Below are 17,607 nucleotides of genomic sequence, written 5' to 3'. Positions count from 1 at the left end.
CTGTCGTTCTTTCTTTCTTCTCTCTTTCCCTCCCTCTCTATCTCTCCCCCCCATCTCTCCCTCTATCTCTTATCCATCCATGATCCATCCATCCACTCATCCCTACACGGGGATGTTTTTGCTGCACAGATCCTCTTTCTGTGCCACAGCCTCAGGAGACGTGAGAGCAGAATAGCTCGAGCTGCTTGCGAGGGTGGATTCTTTCCACCCCCACCCCCCCATCGCTCGCTCTGTTCCTCCTCCCACTTCCACACAGCTTGTTTTACAAGCCGGGGAGGCTCTGCCATCTAGAGCACTTTATGAGATCATTCCAATCTGCCGCGTTTTCCCCCTCCCCGCCTTCTGCTTTTTCTCCCCCGTACTTCTCTGTGTGCATGCATGTATGTGTGCATGCGTGCAAGTGTGGGTGGGTAATCCTTCCCCCTTTTCCTCTTACCTACATACGTACATCTACACCAAAGCAAGGTTCCTGCTAACATGAACTTGAAGACTTGCTCTACCCACATGCTTGTGATAGCCCGGGATGTCATGGGATCCAGCTGCTTGAAAAGCCTGCAGGCTGCTGCGCTCAGTCATTCAAAATAAGTCTTTTGGAAACAACAACAGAAAACAAGTTTATTCACTTTCTTTCTCGCCCGCTCAGACACACGGACACTGGTCTTCTATTCTCCCTCTTTTTTTAATCCTCTTTTTTTTCTGTGCTGTGGATATTTCTGAGTAAGGAGTCTCAAGGATTCTGTTGTTTGGACTACAGTGAATCAAATTCCATCTGCCCAGATTTCTTCATTTTTGCATCACTAGATTGACTAAGGATTAAAAAAAAGATTATTTTTATGTCTTTGCCTGAAGCAAGAAGGAAAAGAGGAATGGCATAGCAAAAAGAACTAAATTTCTTCCAGAAATTGACTTACCGAACCAAGGATAAATGTGATTCCTCAAAGGTAAGAGGAGTTTGTTATGAAACTATCGGTATTTATAAAATGTAAATTGCTTTTCTAATATTGGATGTAGCTATTGAGATGGATTGGAAAAAACACTGGGTTGGGAAGGTGTAACTTTATTTCTTCGGAATTCAAAACCTTGATAACAGACATTATGGTGAGAGAGGAGAATTGTTTTCCGTTCCCTTTTTGGGTGAAAAGGGGGCTGGGACATATCGTGCTTTGCTGGTCAAGCTTATAATCGAAATGGAAAATATTATTGGAGTGCATTAGAAATGAATAAGACTTGGGAAGAGGGAATTAGGAAGATGAGTCCACTCTGTTAAAAAGGAGGATTGTTGGGAAAGGAAAGGAGAAGAAATTTGAGAAAGCCACCCAGGGATCTGACAGGGAAGAAAAATCCTGCAAAGCTAAGAACTTTGCTATGCAGATAAACTCTACTGTGTATGGAGACGTACACTTCAAGGACAGAGGATCTTGGGAAATGTCATAGAGATAAATGGAAGTTGAAGCTACATGACAGCTGACAATGAGAGGCAAAAAGGGAACAACACAGGTTGGGTGAGTGGATTCCCTTCTTGTCCTCCTACATTAGCACGACCTTAAGCTGCTATAAAATGAGACATTTCCTAGGGGATCTATTCCCTAGAACTGCCAAAGGAGATGAAGTACCTCACAGAATGTGCCATGATCATCTCAGTCCAGCATCATCTGATGTTTATGGTTCCCCCAAAGAAATGGGTAGAAAAGACAGTTGTAGATTAGACAAATTGAAATGGGAAGACTCCTTTAGTTTCTTGGCAGTGTAGGCCTGCCCCACCTCTGCCCTCCATTCACTCAGAAAGGTGTTATAGAATCAAAATAAAGGTATGATATAATGGTCGGATATCTTGGGATGGATAAGCATTCATGACTTCTGCAAAGCTTTTGAATGTATGAAATGGTGCAGCTACCTTCCTGTCTGTATTCCTAAACCAGTACAAAATGAAAATGTTATGGGGTGGTGGGTTGTTTTTTTTTTGTTTTTTTTTTGGATCAGACAAATCAATTTTGCAGAAAAATTGAACTATGAGATAATTTTCAGTTTCTGGAAATGCTAAAGAAGTGTAATTCTATATCCAGGAATAGGACTGGGTGTTTATGTGCAACTTTTTTTCCTACTCTCATAGACAGAAAGCAAGCCAGAAGATTACAGCAGGAATAGCTTTGCTGAAATGTACTGTATGTCCAATATGTGCTAGGTTATATACTGGGTCATACAAAAGTCCAAGAGATGGCCCTACATGTCATTTATTCCCACCTCAAGGATATCACGGGGCATATCTGGTACCTCTGATTTCATTGGACTGCAAATGTTGATTTTGCCATGGAAATGGTAATGTCTGTACCAATCCTTGTTGTGAAGATGGTCTGAGAAGTGATAAAGTGCCTGAAAGTGGGACATAGCTTTTATTGTTTTCTTTTTCTTTTCCCCTTACTTTTCTTGTTCCCTGTACATTTTGTGTAATGATGAAGGCATCTCTTTTTAACCCAAACATCCTAGGTATCCATTGAAAGCTCCAGAGCACTTGGTAGAAATATCTGCAGCACTAACCTCTTTTTATCTTGAGGCAGTGGGTAAATGCAATCTTGAACATCTATCACTTGTCGTCTCCCCTCCCCCCCCACTTTTTTTTTGCTGGTTGTCTTCTTGATGATGAAAACTAGAAAAAAAACATGCTTAATATTTTGTCACTTTTTGAATTGACCTAATGATTTTATTGCCTTACTGTGGAATTTACAACAAGTTATGACTATTTGTGCATGGATGCATCACTCTTTACGCTGTTATGAACCATCCTGTGAAAACAGAGAGCAGAGCAAAGACAGATGCTGGCCTCCTGAAGATTAATAATTTCGTAAAAGAAAGGTCATTGTGGTTTTAAAAAAAGAATAAATTATACACATGTGCACATACACAGAAGCACATCCTTCCACTGGGCAAGCATTTGTTGCTCTCTGAGCTGGCATCTTCCGTATCACTAACTTCATTCTGAGGTTACCTTTTCATGGCTGGGGCAAAGAATGAAATGTTGACACCCAGCTTTAGGTAGATTAATATTGCAATGCATATGGAGATCCTATCCGCACTAGAGAGAGTAATCACCACTTGTTTCCTGCTCCTTGCCTGATCCATCACCCCTGTTGCTACGATTTATTAACACTCAATTGAATTTGAATGTTGAATATAATTGCTAATGTTTCCCTTGGGAAAATAGGAAGGGTTCATTTAGGATTTATTTTTCCCCAGAAGTTTCTGCCTTTCTTTCTGTTTCACTTGAGCTGACACCTCCACTGCCTTCTTACTGAGGGCCATCAATTCAGCCACGGATTTTTTAAATGAGGTGTTTGTTTGAGGTGTTTATGCCTCATTCTGGACAGGGAGGAATTTTGCTGAAGTGCCACTTGTTGGAGGCTGGAAATTGCAACCACACAATCATAATTCAGTCCTGATGGTGCCGGTTGTATTTTTCTCTCTCTTTACTTCTAGCCAATAGATTGGGCTGGGGAAGAAAACAGTGGAGGGATAGTATTTAACACCATTTTTCCACCAGAGAATAATAGAAGGAGGTATTTTTTTAAAAAAAAGGAGGGGGGAGGAACCAGATGGTTCTATGCTCCTTGTTCTAAACCTATAAAGCTCAGCTTTACCTCAAAGAATGGAAAGGAATTCATGGTAATTATGATGTGCTATCATGGACAAGAGACTTGTGGGTAAAAATTTAGGTTCGGGCATACTGTGATAGCTCTAGTGCTTTGAGATTTTCAGAGATGATCTGGGAAATGCTGAATTTGAAAGGTTGTAAAGTACAACTGTAATTACCATTAGGAAATGTGGCAGCCTCAACTAATTAAAACTAAACAAGGAGTTTCCAAACATTCCTTTGTCATCCATGGCTTGTAAATAGATTTATGGTTACAGAACATAATTTAGAAGAAGACAGAAATATGAGCTCCAAATCCAATGCACAACTATAAAATTCGCCCTAAAATATTTTGGCAAAGTCATTGATTCAAGGGAATTTTTCTGTGGACAGATGGTCAGATATGAAATAAACCAGATAAATACTTATGGGACTGGCTCTCATTGAGAGTATCTATCCATCCTAGCAGACTGCATGTGGTTATACATTTCAGGTCCCTTCCCTAAAATCTTCAAATCTAGTGGGATCGCTGAACTGTTTCTTTTCCGTGACATACCTGACCTTATGAACATTCCTCTACTCAATGATTCAGTGGACCCTCACCCTTTTAGCCATTCACAAGGCCATCAAGATCTGCCTTTTAACCTGTGTACTGGGATAGAGTAAAAATGTCTGGAGTTGGCTGTTGGGCACTCCAAGGAGTGACTGATGTTTCCAGTTTTGTGATTGTTTTGTAGTTTTATGTTTTATGGTATTTATTATTTGAACTTTTATTGTTGTTGTAAGCACCCACGCTTGTGTTTTTAGATGAGTGGTCATACAAATCTTATAATTAAATACAGTAAATCCTTCATATTTTAAGTAATTTTATTATTCATCCTGTAGGCATGTTTGATTTCAGAGGATTGCATATCAAGTCTACCAAAGTTGGGCAACCAAAAAATTTAAACAAACAAACAAATGAACAAATAAATAAATAATATGGGAGAAGTACTGGGAAGTTTGGGAAGATAGAAAGCAAAGGATAATACACAATTAGGAGAAGAAACTATTAGTACTGATATTCGGTGTTGTGGGGGCCCAAACATACAGAACATTCTCTGGCACACTACCAGTATCCTGGAATGAATGATAATGTCATTTCAGGATACTATTATGACATGCCCTCCATCTCTGCTCTAGGGTGACTTGAAGTGAGGCAGAAAATGTTTTGAATTACAGTTTTCACAACATGATATCATGTTTGCAGCAAAAATCCATGTTATGCTATTCATTGAATGAGTTGCTTTAAATATAAGGTTAAGAACACATTAAGGTTTTAAAAATTACTACAGAGCATAAATCTACTGAAAATGAGTTGACAAACAATGAAAGAATATATTGCAATCAGCTAATTTCAGTTTGGCCAATGGACTTTTGGTATAATTTCTATTCTTTGGAACTGACTACATGTAGACAATGGCAAGGGATGTAATGTAGTAAAATGGCATTAATGTTTTATTTATTTTTTTACTTTACTGTTATTGGGAGACCCAAATAAATACCTGATTTTACATAATCTGTCATGATACATATATACATAACCATTACACTAGTAGAGGCACAGACATATTAATTTGTTTATCATATAGATTTGATAAACAAATTAATAAATAAATACAATACATAGAACATGTAAATTAGTAAAAAATAGTAAGACAATAGTGCCATGACATAGAACAAGAACAAAATGAGGAGTCCTTGATGCTCTCTGAGGTTGCTTGTTATGTTACAGACATTTCATTACCCTAACTAGCTAACATCATCAGTGATAGTAAGGAGTGCTGTTTAAATCTTACTAGCACTGATGCTGTTAGCTAGTTTGGGTAATGAAACATCTGCCAGAAAACAAGCAGTCTGAGAGAGCAACAAGGACCCCTCATGTCAACCTTGAGCTACAAAGAGCAAGAACAAGAAGCAATGGGTGGAAACTAATCAAGGAGAGAAGCAACTTAGAACTGAGGAGAAACTTCCTGACAGTTAGAACAATTAATCAGTGGAACAGCTTGCCTCCAGAAGTTGTGAATGCCCCAGCACTGGAAGTCTTAAGAAGATGTTGGATAGCCATTTGTCTGGAATGATATAGGGTTTCCTGCCTAGGCAGGGGGTTGGACTAGAAGACCTCCAAGGTATTTTCCAACTCTGCTATTGTATTGTATTGTATTAAATGTTCTTTTTTATTGGGAAGAACAAAATTAAAGGAGCATAATTAAAACTTGTTATATCAATATTATTCATTCTATATCTTCATAATTTATTCTCCATACAAACTGCTCTTGCTCCCATCATGTCTGCATGGTACTTCATACATGACCTTTTGGGCATATGCTAAATTCCAACTCTTTTAGCTTTCTGAAAAACTTTCCAGGAAACATTTTCTCCAGCCTTGGATAGAAGGTCTCAGAGCACAAAGATTGTAAGGATTAATGGATTGGAGGCTGTGGGTTAGGAGCCTGGTTTTCTAAATTTTGTTTTTGTTTTTATTATTTCTGAGAGCCATTCAAAGCTTTGCTTTAGCAGAGCTTTGAATGGCCAGAAAAGTGAAGGGGACTGAAAAAATGCCCCATGTAAATTAAAAAAAAGGTAGATACCAAACTTTTCTAATATTAATAAACAAGATCCAAATGCTCCCATACATGAAAGACCTCTGGGAACTTAGATTATGAAAGCTTGTTTATATTATCAAACTCTAGTGGCTTATTAAAAAGTATGTCAATTTTCTAATATCTCTAGTGATAATAATGGGACATAATGAATATTTATAAGTATAATTGTTATTTGAGAGCAACTAAGGCAGCTTTTCCCAACACAATGCCCTCCAGTTTGCAGATAACTTTAATTCCTATTATTCTCATGAAATATGGTGAGAAAAAAATTGAAGTCTGACAAATTAAGGAAACATTAACTTGGGGAAGGATGCCCTGTAGTATGAAATTCCAGCCCTTTCTTATAAGGACAGCTTAAAAAAAGCTAATTATTACAAGTTTTAATTATATCATATCAGTACATTTTTTAAAAAAAAAAGTCGAATTGCTGATATGAAGAGAGTGTTTAAGGATTATCTCAACTGTGAGATATTATATTCATTTTATTCTTTGTTTTGGAGTATTTACTTCTTCAGATAAAAATATATATTCCATCCTCCAAGGCAAGAGTTTACATATAACGTATGATACAATTAAAACTAATGTAAGGCATACAATAACAACTACAATTTGAAGAAGGGTTACATAATAAAGATAGATATTGTTGCAAAAATAAAGTATCAGATAAAATTTAAATTCTGAATAGAATAAGTACCTATTTAAACAAGAGGATTGTTCAGCTGTAAAGACTGCCCTGAGCTGAGGTTGTGGTGATGTTAAGGGTTTATTTTGACAGTATTATGCGGTTGGTTTATCACTTCCAACTTCTGATTTGTTTTTGTTTTTATTTTCCAATCTAATCAACAGTCATTAAATTCCAAGGTTGTTTCTTACTTAAGTAATATCCAAGGTTGATTCTACTTAGCTTTGAGATCACCAGAGGCTAGCCAAATGTTAGCAGTTGAATAGAGAACACAATTTTACAAATCAAGGCATTTCAGTTTAAATCATCAATAAATCTTTTATTTCACCTTTTTCAGTTGGGTTTCTACTGAAGAGGAAAAAATCTTAAGAGAATGATGATCTGGTACAGAAGATGATTGTTATTAAAATAGCATGAACCTTCATGAGTTAAGGTATACAAATACAAAATACAATAAGGTTTAATAAATAGGTACAGTAACAGGAAATTCATTTGTGGCAGCAAAACCAGTGATATCTAAATGTTGGGCATTAGCAAAGGAGTACCAGACTGCTATAAGTTGCAAAGATTGAAGAAAGTCTTTATACTGATTAAATCAGTTCATTGTTTATGTTGCAGTTTTCTCCAACTCAGTGCTGTCCAGATGAATTACAACTGCTAAACCAATGCTGGCAGAGAAGTAGTAAACTTTAGCCAAACTTATCCAGGAAATGACTGCTTTGGGAATGTTGCAATATTTATATTGTGACTCCATTGATAAGAGTTGGTGGCAGCATTTGCGCTATCCTCATGTCAGATGAGGCACCACCACCACAACAAAAAATATTGTCTGATTGTCCTTGGAGTGGATGAGTGAACTGCAAGGTTCTTAGGAACTAATAATGAACAGTAGGTCAGATAGACAGAATCATAGACACATGGACAGAATAAAGAAGAATGGGGAAGAATGCACAACATAGAAGAACAAATCAATCAGGACTAGTTTCAGCAATCCATCTGCATTTAAAAGACAAAGTCCACTCTTTTGAAGACAGTGAAGTCCATATTTTGGACAGAGAGGACCGATGGTTTGAAAGAGGGATCAAAGAGACCATCTTGGCCAAAACTGAACAGCCCTCTCTCAACAGAAGGAGAAGGATACTACGTCATCTATCTCCAGACTACTACACAGTCCTTTCAACAGTTACAAGAAGGCTCCACACCCATTTGCATTACTCAGGTGACCTGATGACCCAGACAAAACTCCAGGTGGCCTGAAGGACTTGCAGTATAAATCCTTCCATTCCCCACCATCCAGTCAAAGCTCAAGAAGCTTCTTGGATGAGAAGTGAAACATCTTCAAAGAAAAAGATGTTAGAAAGTCCAATTGCCTCTTGAAAAAGTACCTTTGGGACAACCATGACCATACTGAGAGTCGCCATAGACAATGGAGAATGGTGTAGAAATGTTTAGATATATGAAGCAACAAGTAAAAAGAAACCCAAAAAGAATGGAAGGGATGAACACGAAAAATAGAAATGACAACAGATGTGAAACTGGCAGCCACATGAATGTTCTATCTTTATGCCAAACATGAGCTTTTCAAAAATAAAGCCTGCATGATGCATTTTTTCGAACTAAAGCTTTAGTATGCACTATGAAATAGATTGTATACGCCTTTTATGAACTTCAGCCAAAATATTTTATTACAATGACTATGAGCTGTACACAACAGCATTTTACTAGTATAAAAGAAATTAAAGGAAAAAACTAGACAAATACTATTGACTATAATACTGCAAAGCTTTTAACCTAGCCCCAGCTGTCACTTCCTATCCTTCCCTAAATCCAGATTGCAATAAGAGAGTTGTCATTGTTTTTTGCTCATTGTAATAACTTGAATTACCTTCAGCTTGGAAGATTGCCAATGGCCTGCACAACACAAGCAGATATAAACATGTTGCTAAACAGCCTTCAAAGATGCTGCATGGGAAAACATGCTATTTAGAAATTATGCTATTAAATCACACATATTTGTCATCTGTTCTATTCCCTTCTTTTTAAGTAGCATTATTTCAGAAGTAAAAGGAGAAGGGGGTGTTTTGATAATAATTCTGCTGGTCTATAACTAGTCAGGTTGCCCTTCTTTGTATGATTTCCTTGACAGCAGTAATTTCAATCAGGATGTGCAATGACTATCATTAGTTGATAAATGTGTGTAAATGTGTTACATACATGTACTACATTCACTATCTTGCAAAGTTATATTTTCAAAAAAAGTAAGAAATAATAACTCAAAGAATTAAAGACAAAAATAAACTAAAGGAAATATGGCAAAGACTAAATATGCATTATATTAACACATTCTCCATAATTCTTCAAACAGTACATTTGTGTCCATACAAATTATTTTTGCTTTCCCCACATGGATGCACCAATGCTTAGATTTCCATTTTGTTCTTTATGCTTCTCATCTCTTCCTCGGGAATTCAGTCCAAACTTTCCTACTCTTCCCCTTGACCCAATTTTGTTTTCATATTTTTTTCAATACTTATTCATTCATAGACTATATCTTGATTTATCACAGGTACTTCTTAAATAATCTATTCTGACTACATTTAGCTTACTTCACTATTTCTCATAATATTCCCAGATTTTAGTTCCATACACCAAATAAAGCAGATGCACACTCCATTACCAATTCATTTTCTCTTATTTTAACAATCATTTACTTGTAGCAGATCATATGCTACATATTACCTGACTACTAGTGTTTCTGCATCTGTATGCATTTATCCATACATATTCCCTCTTTAGTAAGCATTCTGCCAAGGTACACAGATTCACATATTTGTTCTCTCTCTCTCATTCTCCAATACACACACACACACACACACACACACTTGTGTGCGTGTTCTCAAGTAACATGGTATCTTCTGCATACAAAAATGCATGCATACCCATAAGAAACATAACTAACTCTGTTGCCCTAATAGTTCCTTATATAAATGTGTATATTAACCAAAAATGGGATATCACACAGCTTTCTTTTTTTACTTTCTGCCCAGAATTTCATCATTCCACTTTTTCTCATGTATGTTTTACTTTTATAATACTTTACCTCTCTTACTGTTATCACCCAACCAACCCTTATGTCCACATTCATTAACACATTGATTGATTATATTTAATTTGATTTAATTTATTATCCATCTAACTGCAGAAAGAGTTTGGACAGCTGAAACTAAAAAAAGGGAAAACAATAATAAGAAATCCTATTTGTCCTGATACACACACTCCCATATAATATAAAATACCATCTCATTTGAAAAGACAGATGTTTACAACAGACAAGATATGTTTCCTGTGTCTTGATAGATGGTATTGTTTGATCAATACGTTATTGTTTGATAGAGATAGATGATAGATGATAGATAGATAGATAGATAGATAGACAGACAGACAGACAGACAGACAGACAGACAGACAGACAGACAGACAGACAGACAGACAGACAGACAGACTTCATTAGGGTTTTCTATAGATAATGCTTTGGTGAGAGATGATGAATTAGAGAATGTTCTAGAATTAAGTCATTTTTTGCTATTTTTTCCCTCCTAGGACCAGGAATGTTATAAATGGTTTGACAGAAGATGTGTGGTATTTGATGTCTGCTTGGAAAATACTGCTTAGTAAAAGCATTTTAACTCTACTATTATATATTCCATATCCATCACTCAACTCTGCACTTGGGTGCATATGTGTGTGGGGTGGTGGTAGTGGTGCTTACTGAGTAACAAATAGTATTAACAAAATCTTTAAATTGTGTTTCATTCAATACAAGCTTCAATATCCTAGTACCATTTAAAAAATAGCAGATTTCTTGATCAGACATATAATGATGTATCATATATCATGTTTATATAAATTGTAAATAAATGATAAAGTGAAAACGAGAAAGTTAAAGTAGGATTTTTTAAAAAACACATGAATGATTGTTGCTGCCATTCTGAAATTTGGCAGGTTTTTAAAAATGAGGCCCATCTCTTATGTGTACTTTATATCCAAGTCAATTTCCACAAAGCCCATGATGAATTTTTGGGATCTTCATTCCGTAGAGTTTAAATGCTGTTCTTGCAAATCAAGCATCTAAAATATGGCAGGTTGACTCTCATGATTATAATTATCAGCATTAACCACAGATTCCATCTAATTATATTCAGAAATTCATTATCGATCATCCCTTAAAAAAAGACTTGTCTCACAATTGCTTATTTAAAAGTTGGCCAGCACCATTCTCCAATAGACAGCCAGTTTGGTGTAGTGGTTAATGCCCCAGGCTAGAATCCAAGAAGCTGTGAGTTCTAGTTCCTCCTTAGCCACAAATCCATGGTGACTTTGAGCCACTTTTTTTCAACCCTAGAATGAAGCAATGGCAAATCACTTCCAAAAAAACCTTGCCAAGAAAACTGCAGTCACTAATCCAGAAAGTCATCAGGAGTCAACACTGACTTGGGGAAAGAGAAAACAACCTCCTAACCTCCAGTAATGAATGTCATTCATTTCTATGAGTTCTAAAATAAGAAATTATAATCCTTTCTTGGTTTCCAATACAACTAAAGAAAGCATTTGGGTTTCTGCAAAGGAATTGAGGTTTGAGTCTAGAATACTGGGAAAGCTTTCATTTAGTTCAAGATCTTGGACAATGATAAGGGATCATTTATTTATTTAAATGATTTGCCACCCATCTCACCACAAGGCAACTTTGGGATTATGGGAGTTCTGGGACTTATGTTGGCTTCTCTTGTTCTAAGCAAGAATGACCCATTTTGTTAGAAGAAGAAAGAGAGCTGTTTTTGGAGCTTATACTTCTGCATAAATTATATTTTTAAAAATGATACATAAAGGTTTTTACCACCAATGCAGATGATTCACATCTTGTGAATTGCCATGACCACATTGCCTGGTTGAAGGTATTATGATGTGTATTATCCAGCTATTGTTATCCTAAAATGAGACCTCACAGCTTCTTTGGGTCAAGAGTGTACTTGTCTTTGAATGGCATGCTAGAGGCTCTGTTCCAAAAAGGAGGTACAGCCAGGTCAAAATCAAATGTCATTGAATCTCTAAGTCATTAAAATTTAATCCCATTGTTTCCCCTGTTATTACTTAAAATAAAAGGTGCCTATTTTGATAGGGACTTTGGAAAGCACACTGATCATTTGGAGGGCGGGGGGATCTCAGAATTTCAAACTGCACAATATCAGCTCATAAACTGGAAAGCGAATGAACCTTTTGTGATGCTGAATCTCTCCATTCTTCTGTCAGCATTGCTTGTTTAAATCTGGTGCAGTAGATAAAATAGGGAGGACAATTCTGGATGTTAGGAGAAGAGATAGTGATAACTAGATTAATAAGAAGCTGTTGAAAAGGCCACTTGGGGTGAGTGCTTTAGTAACAGTCAGCCTCTAATCCTCTCAACAGGTGTTGTGATGTCACATTGATTGTGTTAAACTAGATAAGATAAGGAGATGGTTCCTGGAATAGCCAGAAAATCCTGAAGATTATCATCTGATTGGCTGCAAAATAAGAAGCTAGGCTTGTGTGTTCCAGTCCATGTAAGCATCTGGTGCTAACAAGAAAAGAAAAGTGGATTAAAGAGGAAGTTGGCTGAAAGTAAATGAATAAAAAAACTGTTTCTTTTCTTTTTTTATGCTTTTATGTTGTGCTGAGAAGTCAAACGAAGTACACTGAAATTTGAGAACTCTTCCCTTCTTTTCCCAATACTTATATTAAAGTTGAAAATAATATTTCTTTTAGGAATCAAAATTGAACTTTCTATTTTGTACTACTGTTGAAAGAAATGTCCTTCTGGGTTTGGCTCCAAGTGCAGAAAAAGACACTGGAGACATGGAGGCTGATTGGAAAGATGGTTTAATGGTGGACAGGACCACATGGCTTGAGTCCTGAACAGAAAAGGTGATCATATGCTTCAATGTTGGGGAGAAGAAGAGAAGGAAGGACTGAGATGATGAGTTCCAGGTTTTATGCCCTCTCTGGCCTTTGATCTTGAGCTTGTATTCTGATTGGTTGTCAGACTCCCATGCAGGGGCAACTCTCTAGGCTGCGTTTTGAATCCAGGTTTGGTTGAGTTCTCAGATGTCATGTAGTGGGTTGGGTAAAGGGCCAATATTACAATGCCTTAATCTCATCCCCCTGGAGCTGAAGGGGAGAACTCTTTATTATGTAAAGGGACTGGCTTGACCTTCTTAATGGCCCATTGACAAAGTGGGTGGAGGCAGGAAGCTACAGGGAGCTATTTAAAATATGTTTCTTCCTTTTCACATCCACATAATATTCTGCCTTTTCAATATTTCCTAGGATATTTCATTTTTCTGTGAGAGGACTAGGTGATAACTTTCCATAATCCCTCCTTTTTTTCAAAATATGTGAGTGGAACCCACATGTTCTTGACAAAAGATTAAAATTGGTCAGATCAGGGAGACTTAATTTTTCTGATGGAAATGCATTGAGAGAGACAGCAGATGGATCCCTTCAGTGGCTCCCAGAGAGCTTTCAACCATGAAGGTCTAGCAGCCAGGGCACAATTTCTGGAAAGAAATTTACAGTATCCAATTTTCCATGCCATTTAGTATCAGATATCACTTTTTGTGAGATTCCAGACAGGTTTCAAGCAAGCAGAAATCCCAAAATTCTTTGCAGGTATGGTTTTGCCTTTAAAAAAACTACAGGCTGCCCATTTCCAAGGGATGGTTCTTTAAACTGCCCTAGCTTTTATTTTAGTGAGGCCAAATTGAGTTTAGCTAGTGTGCAATCCAGGCTACTTAGTATTTTTAAAAATTACACACAATGAGCCCCGGACTCCTACTCATGAGACCACCAGTGCAGCATATCCTGCTTTACTGGGCAACTGGGCAGCATCATTTTTTTGAGTCACAGTCAAGGTTTTTGAGTTTTGAAGATCCTTTCTGCTACTCTTCAAGTGGGGGAATTGCCTGAGGGGAATTGACCCTCCCCCATGGGATTAAAAGGGAGATATCACTGCTTAGGCTTTTGTGCCAGGGCAAATATCAACCTAGGAGTGTGTGTGCGCGCGCACACACACACACGCATGTAGCTGCTTCTACAATACAGAAAATACAGACATTTTGGACAAAATTTCCCTCCCACTAAACAGAAATCTAATGTATTCAGAACTTGCTGTGCTAGCCATTCTCAAATACAATTCTTACATGAATACATTAAACTGATTACAATATAAATGAGACAAGAAAGAAAACCTTACAATGAATTTCTGTGAAGGAAGCAAAGAAAGAAAACTTTACAATCAATTTTCACCCTCCCTGTAGTCATTACAGTTGTCTTCTGGGGATAGAATAGAGTGTTTTGGTCTTTACTTCTCCATTTCAGGGTCTGTTCTTTCATATCTTCTGGATGGTATTAGGCTTAGCTTGCTGGTAAGAGTGGTCAGTCAGGCTTGGTAGAGTCTGTCCCAGGCGTCTGTCCCAGGCGTCCCTCATGTCAGGTTTTATCAGGATGCAATCACCAGGAGCCAATTCGAGCATTATGGTTTGAGCTAGCAGTCCTTTGTTTCTGAGGTTAAAAAAAGAAACAGGAGAGGCCAAGTATACAGTTCTTTACAGACATGTCTTTAGTCTCATGTTGTGGAATTTCCCCCATTCTGTCCAAGTGTGGAAATCCAAACATTATTTCAGAAGGCAGATGATGTAAATTTCATGGAACATGACATTCCCACTGCCTCTATAATTGAAGCACTCCCCCCCCCCCCGGTAAAATGAGTAAATTTCCAAAAGGGACAACAACGTGTGTTGCAAACAAACAAACAAACAAAATATCATAGGGCAGAGCACCTTGACTCATAAGCATTTAAAAATGCACTCAGATGTAAAGAAGAAGAACAGCTTCAAAAAAAAATGCAATTAAAAAAAAGAGGTACTTTGAGTCAACACTCCAAAATATCAGGTCCCATTCAGATGGAAGCAAATTCTCATTAAGTATGTTAAAACATTTACAAATGTAAGCAAAATATCCCAAAATCGTTTCTTTTTATAGGTTTAATTAAGCATTTTAAACCTCAAAAATTTCCAGAAGAAAAAATCAAAATTGTATTCAGAGCAGAAAAGGCAATGTAACTGCATAACTTTTATATGCAGGTGAAAAGATCACAACAGTGAAAGGTAAAGGTGCAGGAGCAGGTCACCCATTTACTCCAAATTTCTCAGAAGAGAGAGAGAGAGAAAAGTGGTTAAAGTGAGCAGAAAAACTTCAGCCCCCTTTAATGACCCAAAAGGAAGGAGGGAAAGAAGGAGGAGGCATGCACAGAAGCATTCACAGGTATCACTGTGGACATTTCATACACACACTCATGGTAAAAATGAGCAGACACTCACGCTCCCTGCCTTTCCTGCTTCCCTCCAAAGAATGATCCAGAAGGAAGAAGGGGGATTTACCCAGGCAATCACAGGTCTCTGGATCCTTCCACTTATCACTCCCTGGGGCATCGGGGACGCATACTCACATTCATACTGCAATCACATCTTCATGCTTGCTCTTTTTTTTTTTTTTTTTCAAAAAAGTTTTATTGGTTTTTTTAAAAACATTTATGTGGAAAAGGGGTAGGTGGAATTACAAATTTTGGCAGTTGCAAATGTGGCAGACGCCCCCTCCCTCCAAACTCCTAGGTTACATCAAAGTATCAAATCTTAATATAAAATCATAAAAAGTCAGCATCTTAATTCTAGAAAAAATAATTTTCAATCAATTTATATAATTATAATATATAGTCTAGTTATAAATTCATATTTACTTTCGGTCTGTTTATAACATTGTGATTTCCTTATTTATTTTTGTGATCTGAGTTTTCTTAGTGTTGCCCCTTCACCCCCCGCTGGCAGAGCTCCGGCCCCTCCCGTGTCCTGTATGACCGTTGTAGTATCTTCTGTTTTTTCTAGGTTGGCTTTGTTTTTTTCCATAAAGGCCTATGCCTCTATGGGTGTATTAATTCTGATTCTTGTCTCCTCCCAGAATATTAGCATACCTTCAGGCATCAACCATCTAAACCACACCCCCTTCTGGTATAGTTTATTCGCCAATTGCGAATAATTTTTCCTTTTTTCCCTAATTTTTTTGGGAATCTGCTTTAGAATGGTTATCTCCCTATCACAGTATGTCAATGTTTGCCCCCTTTGCACACCCAGTATTTCATCTCTTGTGGTTTTCCTAAGAAATTTAATGTGAACCTCTCTGGGAACATTATGTGTTCTGGCATATGCTGAATTCACTCTATAAGCTAGGTCTATCTCCCAATCCATCTGCTGTTTATCTTTGTGTAGGTATTCAGCTAAAATATTAGTCATAATGTCCCTTATGTTTTCCCCATCTGCTTCTATTACATTTTGAAATCTAAGATAAAAGGACATTCTCTCAAACTCTATTTTCATTTGTTGGATGTCAAGTTCTTTGTTCCCCTTCTGTAAAGCCTCTACCCCCCCCCTCGCCTCCGCCACCCCACCCTCCACAAGGTCCAGTCTCTGTGAGTTCTTAAAGATTTGGGCTTGGTTCTGTTTGATTTCATCTTTCATTTCCCTTAACTGTTTCTTAATTTCCTCCTGGCCCTGTAGAATTTGTTGAAGCATTTGTTGAAAGTCTATCTCTGTAGTCTTGGGTTGCATCAGTTCTGTTATCTTTGACTGTGTAGCTGGGCTAGACGTTGCAGACGTTGGGGCAGAAGTAGCAAATCCAGGCTTTCCAGGAGGTGGTCTTTTTGGAGGCATGGTTTTTAAAGCAAGGAAGTCTGTCAAAATAGAGACTGGGCAGCTGGAGAAGTAGAGCAGGCAGGCGAATCCAGAGGGCAGAGGATCCAAACAGATGGGGATTTCTTTAGTCAGTCTAGCAATAGATGAAAGTTTTTTCCCCAAAGAGTTCAAAGAAGAACAATCCACAAAAGATTCCTCTGGGTGGCTCGGAGACAAAAACCGGAAGCCTGAATTTTAGAGGTGGAGTCAGGTTTCACAGTTCATGAAGACAACGGAAGTGTGCCATCTTGCCCTGCCAGCTTTGGGCTCAGAGGCATAATAAAGTTTTAAAAAATTCAAAAAGTTCTCAGTTCACCCATAAATTCTGGAGCTAAGTCCGATGAAAGTCACTTTTAAAAGGGTGAGGCATCATTAGTTGGCTCTCCCCCCTCCTCCTTCCCCTGAGGGCGAAAGCAAAATCTTCTCAAGCCGCTTGTCCAAGGGAGGGGGGGAAATCCCCCTCCCTCTAGCCGCACCTCTGGCAAAAGTCCGAAAGTTTAGCTTTTTTTCTTAAAAAGATGCTGAAGGGTCCATAAATTTAAAATAGAGGGAATGGAGAAGGGCAGCCTCTCACCACATTGCCGCTGCTTCGTTCAATAGCGCGTTCTCCGATCGGTATGGGGCGAGGCGCGCGCACACGGGCGCCCTCCGATACTGCTCCCCGGTGCCTAGAACGAAGCGGAGGAGCCCCCGCCAGCCGCCGCCGACGCCAGGACCCTCCGCGAGCCGTTCCCTCGGCAGGACACCTCTCCGGGGCGTCCTGTGCCCCCCCAGAAGCGGGGGAAGCCCACCGGGAGAGCGGGAGCAGGCAAAGGCTTGCCTGTCGCCGTAGCCGCCGGA

The 17,607-nt window shown here is 38.2% G+C and overlaps 1 protein-coding gene across 1 annotated transcript in view; it reads left to right on the top strand.

The window, feature by feature from the left end:
• Nucleotides 1-779: 779 nt before the first annotated feature.
• Nucleotides 780-17,607, top strand: part of LRFN2 (leucine rich repeat and fibronectin type III domain containing 2) — a 338,082-nt gene continuing 321,254 nt past the window's right edge. Inside the window, exon 1 of the mRNA XM_081939982.1 lies at nucleotides 780-941. The gene's annotated coding sequence lies outside the window, so the exon portion shown is untranslated. The remainder of the gene's footprint in view (nucleotides 942-17,607) is intronic.

This window comes from Natrix helvetica, assembly GCF_964273705.1.
Source record: "Natrix helvetica genome assembly, chromosome: 2".
Classification (NCBI taxonomy): domain Eukaryota; kingdom Metazoa; phylum Chordata; class Lepidosauria; order Squamata; family Natricidae; genus Natrix; species Natrix helvetica.
The sequence above is the reverse complement of the archived record's forward strand: the minus strand, read 5'-3'. Positions and strand labels throughout refer to the sequence as shown.